General features: G+C 46.9%; 1 protein-coding gene across 2 annotated transcripts in view; it reads left to right on the top strand.

The window, feature by feature from the left end:
• Window positions 1-18527, top strand: part of TRIO (trio Rho guanine nucleotide exchange factor) — a 356120-nt gene that overhangs the window by 68590 nt on the left and 269003 nt on the right. Inside the window, exon 1 of one of the 2 annotated variants that reach the window (XM_069556152.1) lies at window positions 11273-11616. The exons of the other annotated variant lie outside the window; for it this stretch is intronic. The gene's annotated coding sequence lies outside the window, so the exon portion shown is untranslated. Of the gene's footprint in view, window positions 1-11272; window positions 11617-18527 lie in introns of those variants that run through there. 2 annotated transcript variants of the gene reach the window in all.

Below are 18527 nucleotides of genomic sequence, written 5' to 3'. Positions count from 1 at the left end.
ATGTATTGCACTTTATTATGTTTTTATGTTTTACTAGTGAATGTGCTAGTGTTAAAAATTTTGTTTTCTTTTCCCTTTTGACCTTCTTTGTTTCGACCTGGATTCTTTACATGTGACCTGGAGAATGCTTTTCACCTTCTCTGAACTTTGATTTTTCATCCATAAAATGAAGACTTAACTAAATGACCCCTAAGGTCTCTCTGACTCTGACCCAGTGACCTCAGGAAGTGTGTGATCTCATCTGTGTGCACAAATCTTTAGTTGCAGTCACATCAGTGACATGAGTTAAAGTCTACTCCCCAGAAGTATGCGGAAATTGGGAAACCACATTATTGGTCTTATTCTTCCGAAATAGACAACTGGGTTTGAGCAAGACACTAGTGGGAAGAACCGGTCATTAATTTATGCTGGTTTGGTCATTTTTTGTTTATTTACACTTTAGTGATTAAGAACTTGTGTTCTGGAGTCCACTTTGAATCAGTGCCTCACTTTGTAATCAGAGGTCTCGGACCTCTGGTTTACTTTCTCTATGAACTGGGAGTGACAAATGGTAACGACTACCTCCCAGCGTCATCTTGATGCTTCGGTGAGATAATCCATGCAGAACCAGGCACATAGTGCAAGCTTAGTCGGCTGTTCAGATTGTGACCATGAGTTTTCATTGTCGCAGTAAACCTGTAGAAACGTGTTTCCTTCCCTACGTTTGTCAGGGTTCTCTGAATCTGTCCTATCATCTGATTGGACAGTGGAGACACTGCAGACACTTCTAGAATTTATAAACAGGCCTGGTGCGCATGAATTAGCTTTCGTCCAGTGTTGACCTTAGGGTCCTACTTGTCCAGTCATTGGTGTTAAGCCTTGCATCCCCATTTAATTATATGATTATTTGAAAAGATGCTTCAGACAACAAGGTGGTTTTTATCTTCTTTCTTGTATTTGCGTCACCTTTTCTGGATGACTGGAGTTCGTGTCGGACACCCTGCCTGTTCAGAGAACTGAATGGTCATTGGAATATTGATGGCTTTTTATAAATAATCTCTGGTCCCGAACTCTTGTCCTGTTACTGACGCCGAGGTATCTTGAGGATGGAGGAGCTTTTCTTTTAACACATCCTGCAGACTTCTGTATGGCAGTTCCCAGCCATGCCTCTTGGGTTTTAAACACCTGTTGTATCATTTGACTTGCCATGCACCGGCTGTGCGGTTCCTTTTAGTGTGTGCTGAAACGGGAGCAGGTGTGTAAATTGGCTTGTTTATCTTTTAACATGGTTCTGTCATTGGAGGATACTACCTGAGTGTGTCCTGAACTGGGTCAGTGCTTTTTCCTCTTTTCTGTGTTTTTCATTTGTTTTATGAGGTCAAATCCTTATGATAACCTTGTGTGTTGAGGGGTGGCAGCTGAGGCTCCAAGGCTGGGCAGGGGGAGCAAGCATTGGAGTCAGGCAGCCTGGCCCCAGAGCCGGCTTCTCCTGCTCAGCCACCCCTCTTAAGACCCTCCGATGCCACCAGAAACCCCCTGGGACGCAGAGGCCGCGGGGCCCTCGGGCCCAGGGAGCGGGCGCAGAGGCCTGGACGTGCCTGCTGAGGAGCAGGTGTGAGTGTGAGGTGGCGGGGAGACGCCTGCGGTCCTCCAGTGCCTCTGTTCTGCTGTATGTATCCTTCATCCTCCGTTGGGCTTCCCTGGTGGCTCAGTGGTAAAGAATCCACCTGCCAGTGCAGGAGACTTGGGTTCCACTCCTGGGTCAGGAAGATCCCCTGGAGGAGGAAATGGCAACCCACTCCAGTATTTCCTGGGAGATCTCATGGACAGAGGAGACAGGCGGGCTGCAGTCCATGGGGTCGCAAAAGAGTTGGACATGACCTAGTGACTAAAAAGCAACATCTTCCACTCGTCCCACTTTCAAGTGGATATTTGTTATTAAAATTATCTAGAACCAATAAATAGGGAAATAGCAACCCACTCCAGTATTCTTGCCTGGAGAATCGCACAGGCAGAGGAGCCTGGTGAGCCAAGGTCCATGGGGTTGTAGAGAGTCGGACACGACTGAAGCAACTAAGCAAGCAGAGCCAATAGCAGCAGAACCCCAAATGCTAGCCCACCTGTACAGTCTGGGTCCGCTCTGTCAGGTGTCCGACTCTGTCTGTCACGGTCCCCAGGGAGCACACAGGACAGAATCACCCAGCTGCATCTGAAGATGCACCCTTGGGGGTCCCCGTCTTACCATTGAGTGTGGCCCTTCCGGTCACCTCCCGGCCTCCCCGTCTCAGGATGAATGAGAGCATCATTAATGCCCACATGTCATCAGCATTTCTTTCTCCTCCCCCACATGCCCAGGTAGAATCGGTTTGCTGGAGGGATTGGGTCCTGGTGGTGTCCCAGGCAGCCCACGCCAGGGCAGTTTGCTCAGTCACAGACACGCTTAGTTGTTAAAATCACATCTCTCATTTACAGGAGAATTGCCTTTTCTGAAAGACGACAAGGGCACACTTGACCCAGAGAAAATAGTAAAGGAAAACCACGAGCAGCTATTTCAAACATGGGTCCCACTCCTGAAGCTGGGGCGCCCTAGGTGGCCTCGACACCAGGCAGGGTCCTGGTTCCTTCCATGGCACACACAGACGTGACAGTGTGCGGTTCCTCATTGAGAAATCTGAAAGTACCTTGTGTTTTATGTTACCAGTGCTGATAATGTTAGCCTAAGGTTTGGAGTCTGAGGTTTGGGAAAACAGTAAAGGAATAACATTTCACATGTTTGAAATCAGACATTAAAAAACACTCAATAACTTTCAGAAACAAGGCTGCTTTTCTTATTAAAGGAATGAAGATGTTTTCTTAATCAGCTGATTTTTAGTATAACTGTAATTTATGTCTTTTGGGGAGGGGAAAGTTTATCGTTTACCTTCTCCAAGCAGGTTGGATTTTAAAATGACTTTTGATGAGTGAAGAAGGCCACCAGCTTCAATAAGAAATTGAAAGGAACATAAGCATACTGTTTTAATCCAGGGCACTTGGCGTTTTCCTCCTTCAGTAGATTACGTAAGTAAAGATGTAGATATGCATTAAAAAATAAAAGCAGAAGAATGGACAAACGTGTTCTAGACCCTCTGTGTGCTCAGGGTGCCAGCTCCCTGCCTCTTGCTGGGTGATCTTCAGCTCGCTCTCGCCCTCTCTGCGCCTCAGATGGTAACTGATCCACAGTGGAAGATGGATGGATGATTCAGTGAAGTTGTCTGAGTAAAGAGCTTAGGATGGGCCCTGTGACAGAGGAGTGTCTCATGATCGTTAAAGTAATTTTCATTATTTAATTATGAACCCATAATGACACACGTAGGAGGCTGGTATTAAGACCCCCCAAAGCAACATTGTGACATCTTTTAATCTGAAAAGATTCTTAACCTTTCCAACAATTAGCATGCAAGAATCTAAGCTAACTGACTCTCTGAGAGTCAGCTGTATCACAAAAGTGGTATCAAAAGACAAAATAAGAGTACAGTTGACTGTTGAACAACATTTTGAACCACCCGGGTCCACTTAGACGCGGATGTTTTTCAGTAATAAATCAAGTCGTTCACCATCTACATTGGTTGAATCCATGGATGTGGAACCCGGGTCACAGAGGGCTGACTGTGGAGCTTGAGCATCTGCAGAGGATCCTGATGCCAGTCCCCTGAGGAGACAGGGATGCAGCCACCTGCACGGAAAAATAAAATCTCAGTCTTAATTTGAAGGGCTGGGGTGGGGACAGATCCCTAGGGAGGGCACTCTGGCCAGGGCGCTGCTTGGGATGGGTGCTCACAGCGGGGGCCGCCAAGTCAGTGGAGCCTTGTTCTCCAACCCCCCGCGCCCCGCTGCGCCCTGCGCCCCCCCAATCCATCCGGGAAGAGAGAATCCTGGACCAGGGTGAAAGCAGGCAGCCCCGAGCTTGTAGTCTCTTGTGACTAGTGTGTTGACGCGGCACCGCGGCACTGTTAGATGGGAAGGTACGACGAGGATTTTAGGGGAGCCTTTAGGACCGGGTGCCTTGGGTGGGTGTGCGGGCCGGGAGGAATGAAAAGTATTTGTTTCTTTCCCTATAATTATTTGTGTATTTATTTTTGTGGTGGGGGTGGTTTGCTCTGGGAGAAGCTGACCCAGCAGTTGTTTTTCTTCTCTCCTCCCCTGTCTGGAGTAGCAAAGGGCCTTCCAGAGCCCCCTTTGGCTTCTGTGAACGGGGCTTTGTTATTCAGAACGCTCAGCCAGAGGTCTTTATCCCCCAGCTCACCGCCTAAGAAAGCTCTGCTGCTCACAGCACGCCTCACGCCCTTCCAGCCCCCACGGGAGCGCAGTCCCTGCTGCTTGCTTTCTGCCCTCCCAGCCGGCGGCAGCTCCAGGCTCTAGTCTTCGGAGACTCTCTTCAGATTTGGGGGTGACAGTGGCAGTGGGTCTCCTCACTGCCCCTCCCTGTGTCCATGGGCTGTGCCATCCTTCCCAGAGGGCCAGGGGTGGCCTGCAGCGGCAGCATCCAGGAGGCGCCTTCCAGGAGGAGCCCACCAGGCAAGGCACCTGAATCTCTGGGGAGAGGACTCAGGGCTCTGTGTTCATGCCAGGATCTATACGTCACAACCGGACTGATGTTGAAGAACCATTTTTGGAGGAAATAAGATAGCTTGGTGTTGGCCTCTAGAACCTGAAAAAGGCAAGGAAAACAGATTTCCCTGGAGAAATTCCTGAAAAGATCACAGTTCTGCTGATAATCTTCATTTTAGCCCATTGAGACCCATCTCAGACTTATGACCTCAAGAACCGTTAGGATAATAATTGTGTATTGTTTAAAAAATAAAACGGTATTTTCCAAGTAGTAGGTTGTTAGCAGCGACTTTTAAAAATTGAAAGTTAGAATAGTGCAGATGGAGAAGGCAATGGCACCCCACTCCAGCCAGTACTCTTGCCTGGAAAATCCATGGACGGAGGAGCCTGGTGTGCTGCAGTCCATGGTGTCGCCAAGAGTCGAACACGACTGAGCGACTTCACTTTTCACTTTCATGCATTGGAGAAGGAAACGGCAGCCTGCTCCAGTTTTCTTGCCTGGAGAATCCCAGGGACAGGTGAGCCTGGTGGGCTGCGGTCTATGGGGTCACATAGAGTCGGACACGACTGAAGCGACTTAGCAGGAGCAGCACAGAATAATGCAGAAAATATACGCACTCACTGCACATACCGGGCTTGCTCTGTGAGGCTGTGAAGTCAGCGTGTCTTCCCCAGTGGTGCTAACCCACCTGCAGTGCAGGAGACTAAGAGACTTGAGTTCGATCCCTGGATCCGGGAGATGCCCTAGAGGAGGGCATGGCAGATCACTCCAGTGTTCTTGTCTGGAGAATCCCATAGGCAGAGGAGCCTGACGGGCTACAGTCCATGGGGTTGCAGAGTCGGTCAGACGGGACTGAGGCGACTTGGTGCGCGTGCCTGAAGTCAGTGTGTGTAACACGTGTGCTCTTACTTGATCACCTCATAAACAGTGTTTCTTGCTGTGGGTCAAGGTCAGTCAGGTTAGAAAGCCAGTAGAATAGTCGGTGTCCCCACCTTCCGCCTCATCACAGCACCCTTTCATGTTGTTTGCAGTCTAGCTTGTGCCCCAGCCAGTAAGTGAATCATCTATTTTGTGATGAACATCCAAAATCAAAAATCCTGGGGAGCTTTTACCCTACCCTTGCAGCGGGTCTCAAGCTTGGGTGTACATTCGAATCTCCCAGGGCACCGAGTAAAACACAGCCCCCTCTGCAGACTTTCTGTCTCAGAATCTAGGACTCGGTTGTTGGATCTGCATTTCAACCAAATGTCTGTATGTTTCTCAGTCAGGGGTCTGTGGGCACCTTCAGAAATACGACCTGTGCAGGCATTTTGCCTGTTATGTATTAAACCTTATAACAACTCTGTAAAGTGACCCCTCCCCCCATTTGACAAATAAGGACCCACAGTGATTCGATTTGGTGAGTCGATGGTTGTCTCAGAGAGGCTAAGGGCCAAGCTTGGGCCAGCCCTCCCTCCTGAGCAGGAATCAGGTGGCATGAGATGGGAAAGATAAACAGTCCTGATTGAGGGAGCGGCCCTCCTGTGGGGGGAGGGGTAGGGGTAGGATTGTTAGATGACAGATAACAAAGAGGATGTTAGATGGCAACAAATAAAAAGAAATAGGATTGTTAAATGACAGCACTTTGTCTTGGAGGCAGGTGGTGTTACTGCTGTTTCTAGGGCGGCCTTTTAGCCCCAGGCCCTGTGTGGTCAGCGGTGTTGGAGATCAGAGAAGGGAGAGCAAAGGTGGATGGGGGGTCCATCCTCCATGGTGAGGGGTCCCCGCAGGAGACCTTCAGTCCAGCTCCACCTCCAGCTCTGGGATCTGGGACGGTGGCTTCACTTGCTGGGTCTGCTGCTTTGTCCTTAATAAAAAGGGGGGGATGGGTCACAGGACAGCATCTAGGTCTATGAGGGCTTCCAGACCTCAGATCCTGTGTGTGTGGTTTTTTTTTTTTTTTCTCCCCTTTTGGAAAAGTAGTATTTCCTTCCTTTACCTTGAAAGAGATACTGAGTGGCTAAACAGAATGTAAGCAAGTGTGTGAGACCCCAGGGAGATGCTGTAAACAGAGTCACACGTGGGGTGCTGGGGACTCAGTTCAGACCATCTGTGGGATGCCCAGGTCTTAGCCATGCTGCTGGGGGAACAGTCCTGCTTTCCAGCGGGACATCAATTGCATTCCAGCATTTCCTTGGTCTCCCACCCATCAGGCAGAGACCCTGGACCCAGGTGGTGGAGCCTCGGGGCCAGCCGACTCTTAAACTGCTCAATCTGATCTTAATTTCTTTATGAAAAAACTCGGCAACTCTGCAGAGCTGATAGCATGTAGACAGGAAGTTATGTCCAATGGGATTTGTGAGAACAAGAGGAAGTGTTTCCAGGAAGCTGGGCTGGTGCTGGGTAGCTGTGCATTTTTTTGTGACCTTAAAAAGGAACTTTATTTTTAATTTGAAGGTTATCATGTTTTTAATTGGAAGGTTATTGTCTCTCCTTATCTCTCTGGCAGATGTAAAAATGTGTGACATTTTATACTTAAATTCCCATCTAATTTTGGTCTTAGTCTCAGTTGGATTACAGAGATACACATCTTCTTAAGATGCTATCTTATGAGCATTCAGTGCTATGTATACCCAAACCCTTGACAGGGATTGGCAACTGATTATACTTGCTATTTATTCCTTCTGCTTGACATCCCGGAGAATACCTGGATAAAGGCAGCACCCAAATTTGGCCTAAAAGTAGTATTTGGAGGTAAAAGATTTTTCTCCAAAACTAGAGGTTGCAGCTGTATTTCTCTGCTATTCTACTAAATCATATCTCAGTCATCTTTCTGTTTTGAGAATTTACATGTTTAATCTTCATATGTTTGTCTGTTTTCCATTTCTTTTTCTGTGGAAGAAGAAACTTGTATATTAGTTTTCAGAAAGTACATGAAGCTAAAACCCTACATTATGTTCAGATTAACTTAATATATATTGTTTGTTTCAAGTAGAATTTTTTAGCCTTTATCTTTTAAAGTAATCTTTTTTAATGGAGCAGACTGATTGGTTACAAATTACTCTACAACATTGGGTTACTCCTTGAGTGAGGGGTGGCAGGTAGCTCAGTTAACCTGTGGTCTTTCAGTGAAGATAGAGTAAAGTGAAGAATGTATTAACAATTCTACTGAGGATGACCTGGTCTGCAGTGTTAGCATCATGTGAAACATTTTGACTTTACATAGTTTTTAAAGGATGGAGAGTCACTTTGGAAGAATGGATGGCTACTTGCCTTCATGGATGAGTTATACATGGCTAGTCAGCAACATGAAACAAATAGTAAATGAGTTTTATAGAAAAACGATGGAAGGATCTTAGAGCTGAAAAAACTTCAGCTGACAAAAAAATGAATGTTGTTGAGTTGCTTTCTGGAGACTTGACCCTAAATGAAAGGGTCTGGCCTGGAAGTACATAACTATTGACCTGGAAATAGAAATTACAGGTTTTGGAAGAATAAAAAAAGAATTGAAAACCAGGACGTACAACCCCTTTTTAAAAGAAAGAAAAGCATAACCTACCACAGTGTCAACCATGTGAACAGGTCAGATTTGAAACATTATGTTAAATGCATAACATGTGTGTGTTTCAAGTAAAGCCTATAAAGATGAAAGGTTGTCATCGGTCTGCTGTCATCCGTCTTTGGATTTTCAAATTCTTCAGCCTCAGCTTCCTCATTTCTAGGAAAGGAAGGGCTTGTGCTGTATCATTGCATCCCTTGTACAACTCTGAGCAGTTTGCTTAATTTTTGGAAGCCTGAAGGCAGTTCTGTGCTTCTGTGTGACATTATCCCACACATTACCTAAAGCGTTGAGTTTCCTTAAGTGTTAACTGAGTTGTTGAGAATCACTGTGGAGCTGTTGGCTGTAACACCATGGTCAGAATGGTTTGTTGTTGTTCAGTTGCTCAGTCGTGTCCGACTGTTTGCGACCCCTTGGACCGCAGCACTCCAGGCAGCCCTATCCTTCACCAGCTCTCGGAGTTTGCTCAAACTCATGTCCGTTGAGTCAGTGATGTCATCCAACCATCTCATCCTCTGTCGCCCCCTTCTTCTCCTGCCCGCAATCTTTCCTAGCATCTGAGTCCTTTCCAATAAGTCAGTTCTTTGCATCAGGTGGCCAAAGTATTGGAGCTTCAGCTTTAGCACCAGTCCTTCCAGTGAACATTCAGGACCGATCTCCTTTAGGGTTGACTGGTTGGATCTCCTTGCAGTGCAAGGGACTCTCAAGAGTCTTCACCACCACAGTTCAAAAGTATCGATTCTTTGGCGCTCAGCTTTCTTTATGGTCCAACTCTCACATCTGTACATGACTACTGGAAAAACCATAGCTTGAGGAGAGGGACCTTTGTTGGCAGGTGAAGGTAGGTGGTCAGGGAGGGTAGGGCACTGGTTACTGCTGGGCTAGCCCTGGGGACGGACAGAGGGATCCAGATTGGCCCTGGGCAGAGACCCTCAGACTGGACTGACTCCTCCCAGTGGGTGGGACTTCATGACACTTAGAAAGTTCTAGTCTCTCTGGTTGTTTGGTGAGTGGAGGGTGAGGATGTTCGCTGACAGCTGTCAGCAGTTGAAGAGAAGATAACCTCCAGCCCTTTCTCCTATAAAATTCCAGACTTGCCAGCTACTAGTTCAGGTGTGTTTTAAGAAGACCCTGTGAAGGTTGAAAGCTCGGCTCTGCCGGCTTCTTGCTGCTTTCTGGTCCTGAGCAGTCTCACTGGGGTGGCTGGTGAGGTCGCCCCAAGTTAGTAAAGCAGGAATCACAGCATTATTTTTGAGATCAAGCATATCCAGATGAAAGGGTCTGGTGAAAGGTCCAGATGAAAGAAAGAGTTTCCTCCTGCAAAATATTGTTTTATTCCAAATTATATTTTTATAGGAGGCTATATCTGTAAACCACAGGATTTCTAATAGTCATGAGCATTAAGTCTGACATTGGCCCTGAAGCTGGTGAATCGGGATGTCTTCCATGAGAAAACTAACCAACTGAGTCCGTGCCTTTGCCCTGCTGTGTTCTGGTCACCACGGGAGTGTTCCCAGAGACCCTCCTTCCCCAGAGGGAATGGCTGGTTCTCTTGCCAGCCTCCTCCTGCATCCCTGGGGCTTAGGGGCAGGAGTCAGGAAGGGGAGTGTGGTGCCCAGGTGAGTGTCCTCAGGATGGGTAAGGCCAAGAGTTGAGACCCTTTGGGGGAAATAGACAGAAATAGGAGTCCCTGCATCACTTTAAGCTCTCAGTGTTCAGGCCAGGTTTTTGCTCACACCCCTCCATCCTGGCGTCCTTGAGGAATTCCAGGCATCCTGGTCATTCTCCCTTTAAAGCCTCCAGGGAGGGGAACTGACTCTAAGACCGCCACTTGGAAAATTAAAAGGAGGAAGTTTTCTATAAATCATGGCCCGGGGAGAAAGTCTGGAAACAACACCCTCTTAACCTTGGTGCTGTGTGAAGTGGAATCCTTGTCTGGATCACTGGTTCCCGCAGACCCTGTTGCTGGCTACCCGATCCACCCCCCACACCAACCCCCACCCCCACCCCATCCCCCGCCCGCCCACTTGTGGATTTTGATTGCCAATTTATTTTACTAAGTGGCATACTTGGATTTTTCTGTTTTATGCAGTTGGTCAGGGAGGACGTTCTTGTGTCCGTCTGTGTCAGGACTGTGCCCCTCTGCGCTCTTTAGGCAGTGGAAGACGTGTGTGTGTGTATGTGTGTGTGATGCCAGGAGGAAGACGTGTGTGTGTGTGTGTATGTGTGTGGGGCTGGGGAGGAAGATGTGTGTCTGTGTGTGTGTGCGTGTGTGGCTGGGGAGGAAGACGTGTGTGTGTGTGTGATGCCAAGAGGAAGACGTGTGTGTGTGTGTGTCTGTGTGTGTGGGTGTGATGCCAAGAGGAAGACGTGTGTGTCTGTGTCTGTGTGGTGTGTGTGGTGTGTGTGTGTGTGAGAGATGCCCCTATGTGTGTGTGGTGTGTGATGCATGTGTATGTATATCTGTGTGTGTGTCTCTGTGTGTTTATGTGTATGTGTGTGATGCCCAGAGCCCTGCATGATTTTCACCTTGTTTGGGATGTGATGAAATTGCATTAGAAGGGTTAAGTCATATGATATGATTCTAACGCCTAATTTGTTTAGTGTAGATATGAAATTTAGGGGAACAATTTTAACTTTATTCTTCAGTCTCCATTGAGAAGTTACGGCATAAGAATAAAGTTAGTTCTTCAGTCTGATGGAAAAATCTCCTGAGAGTAAAATTGGAATCCAGTGTTGCTAATATATTTGTTGTATTTGAAACTCACAACGACTGCAGCTCATATTAATAGTTCACAAAGTATTTCATGATCAAGGCTTCTAATATTGCTATCTGAGCTCCCCTGGAATTCAGAGGGAGGGTGGGGGCCAGTGTGAGGGAAGGTTAGTGAGCGCTGCCCCCCCCAACCCCGGCTTTCTGATGCCCATTGCTGAATGGAGGAAACCCCACCCCCACCTCCGCCCCCAAAAAGGAAGAAGAAGAAAAGGGTTTGTTTTCATTAGTACCCGGTTAGGTTTGGGAGGAAACTGTGTTTGAATGTAGTTTTCTGCTCCCGGAGTTTTCACTCTGCTGGGGTGTGTGTGTGTGTGTGTGGGTGGGTGTGTGTGTGTGTGTGTGGGGGGTGGGGTGTGTGTGTGTGTGTGTGTGTGTGTGTGTGGACACACCCCCCTCTTGACAGCTGTGACTACGAGAAAACTGGCCAGAACTGGAGACTGTTTCCCGCCCAGTCTTCCCCAGGTCCACACTGCGTTCCTGAGCAGGAGCTATTTTTGAAGTGGACAGATGATCTGAGTGTGTGAGCCTGTGGCTGACAGTGTGTGGCCTGGGAACCAGAGGACAGATGGCCCAGGAATGCGGGAGAGAGCACCCCGCGTCAGGACAGCAGCGCTTAGCCCCGCGCTCCGGGGCTCAGAGTCTGGCGAGGACTGGAAGAATCTCCCCGCGCTGCACCCGCCTGCTCTCCTGCAGTCGTGCGGGCTTTCCGGAGGTTGCATGTAGACTTGACCGCAGGTAATTTACACGGGCATAGGTCCCGTCAGCCTGAATAAGCTCTTTAGAATGAAATCGATAGCTGCTTTATCACCACTTATACTTACAGAACTGTTTTGACTTTAGAGCAATTTACCTGGTAGAAAAGTTTTCTCTCTTATGAATGTTGTTTGTATGTATCAAATTATAGTTGATGGGGTCAGTCAAGTCATTCTAATTGTAAGCCGTGTCAGCCTGAAATCTGGACAGGAAATTTTAGGTGTATATTCATGAAGTCCAAGAGACTACATAAAGACAGATTCAATAATGAAATTCAAACCGTCCTACTTATCCAAGACATCCCCCATGTGGTTTTAATTATAATACTGATTATGACATATAGACTTTATATATTTAAAAGAGATTTAAGTTAAAAACAAAACATATCAGGGAATGTTTGATTCAGAACAGGACTTTGTACTTTTTTTTCTGTAAGTGACAGATTGTGAATATCCTTTGTGGACCCATATGGTCTGTGTCGTAGCTCCGTGGCCCCGCAGTTATGGCTTAGAAGCATATTAAGGGACAATGGGCTTGTCCCGGGGGGCTTTTTCCAGTCCCTTCCTGCAGTCTTGTCTTAAGATTTGGGAGGAGAGGTAGTCCCTCTTTCTTCGTCTGCTACTTTAAAATGAAGTGAAACTGTAGAACCTCGGTGGACGGTCTCTTGGACCTACCCCAGGAGATTCATTTAGGTTTGTTACCTTGGAGCAGCCCAGGTAACCACACCCTGCTTTGATGGGTTCCCCTGTACTTTTAGAAAGGCAGTGTTCAAGGCTGGATCCAGATGATTCTTCTCCTTTTCAGCAGTGGGTGGTTCCTAACTCCTGTAGACCCAGTTTCCCTGTTCATAACATACTGTGTCATGCTCCCTATCCTATCCTGAAATGTAAGTGTCATATAATTTAAAAATGAGAACAACACTCTAATAGAAAGAAATGAGATAAACGTAACTCGCAAGCTTATGTTCAAGTGTGCAGATGCTGGGGTGTGACTATACGAGAACAGTGGTACCCAAGTGCGGGTCTGCTGGGACAGTGTGTCTGTAAGACCCCCAGCAGCTCCCTTCCCTGAGTCGTGCCGTGGAAAAAAGAAAGTCAGCAGAACAAACTCCTTATCTGAGTGCAAGGAGGTGCTGATGAACTTGTGGACTGGCGGTCAGTCTTCACATCACGCTGTGGGAGCAGCCCCCAGAAGAGAGGTGATGTTTCCAGGACCCTGCACTGGTGTAGGGTCTCCATGAGCAGGAGGCGTCCCTGGAGGCCACCTGCCCCTGATGTGCTGTGCCGGTGACTCAGGTGCTGCAAGCCTCGTGGCTGCTGGTGGTGTGATTTCTGAAGGGAACAGCCCTTGGTATATTTCCAAGCCAAAGTAGAGATTTCCTCCTCCTACAGGATAGCTGTTCTTCCTAAAAAATGTGGTGTGGAAAAACTGTGCCTCCCGAGTTGTTTCGATGTATGCATGAAATGGAATTAGGTTATAAGCCGAGGATATTTACCTTCTTGACTATCTGGCAAGACATTGGAGAGCCCAGCAAGATGCTGAGTGATGGGTTTGTGTGTGTGTTGGGGCGGGGGGGGGGAGGGTGCCGTCACAGGCAGTCTGTCCAGCAGTCTGTCCTTGCTTTTATCCTCCAAATGCCAATATCGTCCCTCCATCCTTGGGACAACTGCAGATTTCTACAAATTTCCAAATGTTGGATTCAACAGGGGCACAAGCAGTGAGGATCTGGGAAGTCTGTCAGTCGCAGAGGAGGTCAGTGTCACTTGGCTGTGCTCCGAGGGGGCAGGTGGGTTGTGGAGAGCGCTGCTGACCCCCTGCCCAGGCCTTCTCAGAACTGCTGAGCTATTTCCCTCCAGCCTCTACTCCCCTCTTCTCGTGGTCTCCTCTGCCTTTTCCCTTCTGCCCCCCCCTTCCCTTGGATTGCCCCATTTTTACTTGCTGCTTTTTCTTTTGTATTGTTCTCTAGGTAGACTTTCTTGTCTTGATGTTCCAACAGACTGCTGAGTCTCACCATTTATAAGATGTGTTGAAAATAATTTGTTACCAGTAGCGATCCAGACACTGCAGTGTACTTTTCCCAGGGTCACTCCCTTCCCTATTGATTTTTTAAAATTTTGGGGGGCTGGAGAGAAAGTGGTGGAGTGCAGCGTCCTGCAGGTCATGGTTCCGGAGATGGCCTGCATTGGCACCTTTCATGGGGGTTGCTGCTTGAGGATTCAGCGTGCAAGACAGTGCTTTTGAATTCCTTGCCAAAGCCTGCTCCGTGCATGTGGGGGTAGATGTTACAGAGGAGGGAAGAACAAAGAAGGGTCTTCCGCATTCCCTGTCGTGTTTTCACAGTCCAAAGGCCTAGGCATGTCATCAGTGCTTGGCTTCAGCAGCGCCTCTCTCCCTTTGCATGTGACCCACGGACAAGTCCAGTTCCAGGGGTGGCCTCTCGCTTTCTCCCTTCCCTCCTGCAGGCCGGATCCTCGGAAGATCTGTGAATCCGAGTATGAAAGTGTAGGTTGGAAGGGGGGAGGTGTTAACTGCCGTGGTGTCTGAAACAAGGTTCTATTTTACGAAGCAGCTTTGGCTATCATCAGTTGGTTTTTATGGATTTCACAGTTGAGCAGTAATGAGTCATAATCACTACTTAATTTTCTCAGACCAGAGCGTGGACACGCTTTGTTCTCAGACTCTCCAGGCGGTTGGTGATGGGAAGGTCTTTCCTTGGGGTTGAGCTGAAAGTCTACTGTTGGCACCTGTTCCTGGGCCTGTCTTGCTCTCCTGAGCAGATCTCTGTCTGGGAGCCTCTTCTGTCTGTCCTCTCTGCAGCAGCGGTAGAGAGAGACTCCCCCAGCTCCATCCTCTGCCCTTACGAGTTTAATATAATAATGCGGTTAGAACATCAAATGTGAGAGAACAGAATACCATTACAACACAGTGACTTAAAGCGTTTATTATGCAGCGATAGGGAAAGTAATGTATTTCATCGTGTTGTGCTATGCTGAGTCACTTAGTCATGTCCCACTCTTTGTGACCCCATGAACTGAAGCTCTCCAGGCTCCTCTGTCCATGCGGCTTCTGCAGGCAAGAATACTGGAGTGGGTTGCCATGATCTCCTCCGGGGGATCTTCCCAACCCAGGGATCGAACCCAGGTCTCCCGCATTGCAGGCTGGTTATTTACCATCTGAGCCACAATATTTTATTCTGGACTCTTAATAGGAGTTCCTGGGGACGTATATTCCCTTTGGAGGGTCTTATACAGGCATAAACCCATGATTGAATTTATTTTCCTCACCATTTACTCATACTATTATAGATCATTTTGGGGCCCAGGGGAAGCAAATACTTGTTAAGAAATCTCCACGTGCAAGATCATTCAGGGAAAGATTCTGCCTTTCTGTGTAAAGGTTTGAGAACATAAGGACTTAATTATAATAGCACTAGCAGCAGCAACCACCAGCCCCCGTGATAAGAGATAGATACGTTATCTTCTCTAATCCTTAGGACAGTCCTGCCAAGGTAGGTCTTGCTATTCTTATTAGTGCTAGATGTAAAGATGAGAGATGTAGAGTGGTTGTCAAGGCCACATGGCTTGTAGGAGCCTGAGTTTGCGTTTTTGCCACTGTCCTTGACTGCATACTTCTGCCATACTGGGCTTATCTCAGGTCCTTGAATGAGACAGGCATACACACCCACCTCCAGCCTCTTGTTCTTTCTGGTTGCAGTGAATACGCCTTCCTTACCCGACCCTTGGTTAAGTTCTAACCATCATTTAAGTTTCACCTTAGATATTGGCAGTTTAGTTCAGTTCAGTTGCTCAGTCGGGTCCCCACTCTTTGCAACCCCATGGACTGCAGTGCTCCAGGCCTCCTTGTCCAAAACCAACTCCTGGAGCTTACTCAAACTCGTGTCCATCAAGTCGGTGATGCCATCCAACCATCTCATCCTCTGTCATCCCCTTCTCTTCCTGCCTTCAATCTTTCCCAGCATCAGGGTCTTTTCAGATGAGTCAGTTCTTCACATCAGGTGGCCAAAGTATTGGAGATTCAGCTTCAGCATCAGTCCTTCCAGTGAATATTGAGGGCTGATTTCCTTTGGGATGGACTGGTTGGCAGCTAGGCGTTTCTTAACCTCTACATCCTCCCCCGCCCTCACCCGCCATGACCTGTTAACTTCCTGCAGTCTCCAGCATGCTGCTTGACGGCACTTATGGTCCTTGTTGTTTTATGTTTGCCTGCTTTCCTGGACTCTTAGCTCAATGACGTGAGGGCAAGAATGGTCTGACGTCATTGCCTAGAATGGCACGTGATACCCAGCGGGCGTACAAGATGTACTTAGTAAATAAATGAGTGGATGTTTATATCCCCATGTCCTGTGCGACACGTGGAGTAGAAAGAGAGGTGTGCATCCTTCAAGTCGTGGAGAAAACACTTAGAAAATCGCACACTGAATCAATATGTAAGTATATCAGTAAATGAGTATTTATTTGGATATCAGAAGTGAGTATATATTTATATATCAGTAAATGAGTATAGGTATGTGTTTTTGTTTACTTATTGTATACTGCAGAAATTCACAAAATTGAGACTTTCAAAAGGATGAAGACATTTTAGAAAGGAGTTACTAATCGATTTTTCTACATGTCATAGAATCAGCAGGTGTAAGGACCTGTTGTATTTCCAGCAGCAGGGAGCTGGGGCAAGCTCTGGGGAGAGGCAGTAACTAAGTAACTAATCCAACTTCAGATCCTGGTGGGATTGGGGTTGGGATGGGATGGGATCCCTGGATCAGAGCCCAGTGTGGAGTGTGGGAGGTGCTAGGGTTTTACAGGGAGGGGTGAGCAACTGAGCAGAAAGCCAAAGCCTCTGAGTTATAGGGGAGGGGTGGGGAATAGCTTGGTCAGAAAGGCTGGGGCTTGGCTGTGATTGAAATCTGATGCCAGTTCACGGTTTAAGACTTCACCATCCTGAAATGACGGCTTGTTAAGTTCTCTAGGAAGCAGATAACTGCCCCTTGCATCTTTTAGTAAATATTTTTCCTTCCCTCCCTTATCTCTGGGTAGAGTAGAAATAACATACGATTTATTCTATCACTTTAAAAGATCTTGCAAGGTTAATTCTTTTTTCCCTCTCCACCAGGTACATCTAAAAGATTTACTCTTTGTCCTTATCATTGAAAATGTTGATGAGGTTACTTCCTGTACAGAGGATGTAATGACGGCGCAGTGCCGTGGAGTAACTCCTTTTAAGCCTGTAGAGAAGTACTTGTAGTTTCAGAGGTAGAATGAATGGCGGAGGATTAAAAAGTGCAGCTCACTGTTGGCACTCGGATGAGCTGGGCAATGAATGGGGGAGCTGGGCAGTTGTGACCGTAGAAGCTGGTGGCCAGACCCCTGGGCAGGTGAAACGCTGCTCTGGCTCCTCTGTGGGTGGTGGTATCTGCCTTGTCCTGTTGAACCCTCCGAAGCGTGAGGCTGCCTGCGATGCTGGTGAAAAGCCTGCTGCTGGTCAGAGACAGATAGCTCCTGTGAGCCCGTTTGTCATCTCAGTAGCTGTTGGGGGAAGATGTACCCACAGCTGTGTGGGGGAAATATACTGATATCTGTATTAAGGAAATGGCAACCCACTCCAGCATTCTTGCCTGGAGAATCCCAGGGACGGCGGAGCCTGGTGGGCTGCCGTCTATGGGGTCGCACAGAGTCGGACACGACCGAAGCGACTTAGCAGCAGCAGCAGCAGAGAGTGAAATAAATAGTGGAAATTATTTCTCTTCCAACTATAACATTAAATGTACAAATAAAAGGAAACATTGCAATGATTGCAGATTGCAATGTGAAATGTACTTAGTCTATTTCATGGAAGCAGATATGTCAGGCTCTTAAGGGGAACGTATGAATTGTCAGGTCATTTAACAGAGCTGTGGGACATTTAAAAGCGTTTGTTTGTAAAAAGATCCAAAATGGCTATTTTTTTTTAAATGTCTGCTCTCATCTACAAAGCTAGATTATTTTCAGGTAATGTCTATAATGGAGAATATTGATAAGAAAGTGTTTGTTTTAGGTTAAATGTATTATTTTTCTTTTTAAACGATAGTTTATAAAAAGTATATAAAAGATTTTACTTTACTCTAAATTATATTCCAATAATTTGGAAAATTTGATCTAAGTAAAGTATTAATGAAGACCTCTCTAAAGAATATTGAGGGAACTCTGATACTTTAAGAAATTAAGGAGAAAATGGTATTTCTGGAAAACAAAGCAAAGCCAGCCAGTATTATCTATTCTCACAAGGCATAGTCAAAGAATATAATGGAAACCTAGGAAGTGTATTTTGCTACTTGTAAAACATTTCTTTTCAGATAATTTTTTGATGGCTTTAAAAGTATATTTTAAGCACCTTATAATACAGTTTAATTCATTCACGCAAACTAACAAGTTCTAGAAATAGATCGGATCTTTTTAACAAACGCAGCTGGGAGACCTGGGTTTGATTCTGGCTTCCTGCCTGTAATATCTCCAGTGAGTGGTGAAGTCTCACCTTTGACCCTCAAGCCCCTGGTTTTTGCAGGTCTGTGCACTTACAGATTGTACAAGTATTTATCTTAGAGGCTGCACTTAGTCATTAGATGGGCAATGGCAACCCACTGCAGTGTTCTTGCCTGGAGAATCCCAGGGACGGCGGAGCCTGGTGGGCTGCCGTCTATGGGGTCGCACAGAGTCGGACACGACTGAAGCGACTTAGCAGCAGCAGCAGCAGGTTTGGTACATGCTTTGAAAACAGTAAAGAATTATATAAAATACAATATTTTTTCGTGATTTAAGGGTGAGACGTTGACCAGTGATCATTCTGCTATGTCCAAAGGAGGTTTAAGTTATGCAGACTGGAAATCTAGAAAGAGGAAAAAA

Source organism: Ovis canadensis, chromosome 16 (assembly GCF_042477335.2).
Source record: "Ovis canadensis isolate MfBH-ARS-UI-01 breed Bighorn chromosome 16, ARS-UI_OviCan_v2, whole genome shotgun sequence".
Taxonomy (NCBI): domain Eukaryota; kingdom Metazoa; phylum Chordata; class Mammalia; order Artiodactyla; family Bovidae; genus Ovis; species Ovis canadensis.
The sequence above is the reverse complement of the archived record's forward strand: the minus strand, read 5'-3'. Positions and strand labels throughout refer to the sequence as shown.